The 3,112-nt window shown below is 41.8% G+C and overlaps 1 pseudogene; it reads right to left on the bottom strand.

Annotated features, from left to right (window-relative positions):
• Positions 1 to 325: 325 nt before the first annotated feature.
• Positions 326 to 1,711, bottom strand: LOC139015765 (interferon-induced protein with tetratricopeptide repeats 1 pseudogene; annotated as a pseudogene).
• Positions 1,712 to 3,112: the final 1,401 nt, after the last annotated feature.

The raw sequence follows: 3,112 nt of genomic DNA, 5'->3' as shown, positions 1-3,112 counted from the left end.
AACATCAGTGTGAGAGAGACATCCATTGGTTGCCTCCTGCATGCATCCCAACCAGGGCTGAGCCTACAACCAAAGTACTAGCCCTTAACAGGAATGGAACCCACAACCCTTCAGTCCACCGGCTGACAATCTATCCACTGAGACACACCAGCCAGGGCTGGTCCATTATTTTCTGAATACAACTAATATTTTACCAAGTTTGAGTAACTGTTGTAATTCACTGTGGATTGCATAATATGTTTCTGAAAGCAATAAGCAGAAAAGATTATTAGTACATGTTAACCTAAAATCAAGTGAAATGTGACAGTGGTCCACATTTCAGCGCCTAACAAGCATGTCCCTCAGAGTTCTCAGAGTGAGAAGCCAGCCTCAAGGCCTGCTCATAATACTCCAGTGCTTTAATCATTTCTCCTTTCTATTTGTACATGATCCCAGAATGCTCAAGCTTTCTACATCTAATTCATTTCTCCAAATAAATGATACTTTTATCCTTTGCTAATGATGCCTCTTCTATTTTTAGTGCTTTTAAATAATGGATCATTGCATCGGCTTCAGATTTCCTTTGAAATTTCTGGAACTAGCCATAGTAGAAATATATCTCTTGCAGTTTTTCTTCTTCAAGGGATTTTATGTATATAACACTTTTTGATAAGTGTTTTCAGCATTTCAATAGTTGCCTGCTTCTATGTACATTACCAGGAGTATATAAGCAATGTCAAATGTGGGTGTTTGTTCAACATGTTCTCTATCCTGTCATTCCAGCTAATCTTGTCATTCTGTCAACATGTTCTCTATCCTGTCCTCTAGACTACCAGTTTGTAGCTTTCTATATTTGAAAAACTTGTGATCTATAGCAAAGCCCTATCTAGTGATGCTGGAAGGCAGAGAAGGGTGTGGCCTGCAAGGCTGTTTTTAAGAACCAAAGAGCTTTATCTAGGAGTTTTGTTTTTTGTTTTTTGGGGTTTTTTTTGTGCCACATATTGAAAGATTTAGGTCTGCTAGGACTTTTTCCATGCTTCTTCAATGTACTTTTCTCCTTCAGCTTCTTGTCCTACATCCTGAAGCTTCAGGGTGAGGAGAGCCTTAGTATATGCTTCTTCTGGATTTAGCCTGATGACCTTTTTAAGGAGGTGCAGGAAAAGTCGCACTAATCTGTGATACTTTGTTAAAGCTGACCAGACCATAGGTGGTGATTGCATACCCAATGCTGAATTCAGGGTTTTCAGGGTCCACTTCCAGAGCCCTGACCTGTTCATCTCCACATTTCAGCAAGGCCCACCATTCTTCCTCATAGTCCACTTCAAGACATTCCATTCTATAGCAGGAGGGACTGGCAAACTTCCTACAAGTGTTCTCCACCTTCTCCAGGCAGATCTGGGCTTCTGCCAGCCTGCCCAGGTGGTAATACAGCCAGGCATACTTGCCCCAGGTAACCAGCCTTCTCATGTCTGATTGGTTGGCATGCTCTCCTTGGATTAAGTCTTCAACTTTTTTCAAGCTTTCCAGGACTTCCTCATTCTGGCCTTTCAGGTGTTTCAGGCCAGTAGGTTCTGTATTCCCACATGGTTTTTGGTGTCTAAGAACTCAGTCTCACTGAGTATCCTTTTTTCTAATTCAGGCATTTTAGTGTCATCAATTAGCAAAGTTTAACATGACATCTCAACTGCTCAAGCCAACCTTTGGCCTGATCTTCATCAGAATTCTTACTCATAGTTGCTATGAATTAGGCAGCTGTTTTGCAGTATTTTGTTTAGCTGGATGGGCTCCTCTGAGATCTGGCCAGCCAGGAGGCCATTCTATATGCCCTCATAGCTTTCTTTATTTCCCTCACCCAACTCTTGTCACACTTGTCTTCCCATGACCCCCACAAAGCTTCTCCCTCTTCTGTCAGAATAATTTGGGGGAGTTATGCTGACCATATCAATCACTTGGCTATAACACTCCAATAGTTTTCCCATTATTCCTGAAATAAAATTCAAAGGTTTTAGCATGGTCTACAAGCTCTTGCACAATCTGGCCCATGGCCATCTTTTCAATCTCATATGACAGTCTAGCCACACTGTCCTCCACTTAGTTCCTCAAACATACTATCTACTTTCCCAGCTCTGAGGGTAAGATTAGGTGAGAGAAAGGCAGAGAGAGGTTCATGGGGCTGCCTAAATTCCTGATCATGCTCTAAATCTAGTTCCTAACCTAGTATATCCAACCAATAATCCTCCTTTTGCTTGAACAAGCTTGTGTGGATCTCTGCCCCTTACAAGACAGAGGCAGATAGAAACCATCAAAAAAGTGCCAAAATACATCAAGGTATCTGACAAACTAGATCCAGAGACATAGAACTATGGAGCAGACTGATGAATTTCAGGGGGAAAGTGGAGGAGGGGAGTGGAGGGGGGTGAGATTAACCAGGGAATTTATATGCACATATGCATAGCCCATAGACACAGACAATAAGGTGGTGAAGACCTGGGGGCAGGGAGGGGGGTGGGAGAGGTCATGGGGGCCGGGGGACATATACTGCCAACAATAAAGATTTTTTCAAAAATTGTGAGGATTCCTCAATATCCAACACACACATAAAAAATAAAAAATTTTAAAAAAGCAATCCAAGTTTTAAAAGGATCAGTATATCTCTGTTCCATTGGGACATTTGTCAATATTTGGAGACCTTTTTGATTGTTGGGGGTGGGGGTTCTATTGTCATCTAGGTGGTAGAGACCAGGGATGCTGCTAAACATCCTACAATGAACAGGACAACCACCACTACCACCACCACCACCACAAGGAATTATCTGCCATCAAATGTCACTCATTCAAGGTCAAGAAACCCTGATTTGTGACAACATAATCTTTACATTGGATTTCAGATCTTTAGATCAAGAACAGAATCATAAAATCCAATTAAAAAACACTTCTGCTCATTTCATTTTCCTAATAACTGGGCAATCCTTTGGACAAAGGAGTATAATTCCACAGGTCAGAATCCATTCAGGAGGAACAGACATTAACATGGGCATGCCTAGAAGCATGGAGAGGATGCATGTCAGCTCTCACGCTTCAGTGACGGTTAAGTAAATGCAAACTAAACAGGAAGAGTCCTTCTTTCCCCTCT

This window comes from Myotis yumanensis, unplaced genomic scaffold (assembly GCF_028538775.1).
Source record: "Myotis yumanensis isolate MYYU_CA2020_CCGP unplaced genomic scaffold, mMyoYum1.0.hap1 SCAF_8, whole genome shotgun sequence".
In the NCBI taxonomy this organism is placed as follows: Eukaryota; Metazoa; Chordata; class Mammalia; order Chiroptera; family Vespertilionidae; genus Myotis; species Myotis yumanensis.
Note: the sequence above shows the minus strand (reverse complement) of the source record. Positions and strands in the feature narration are given on the sequence as shown.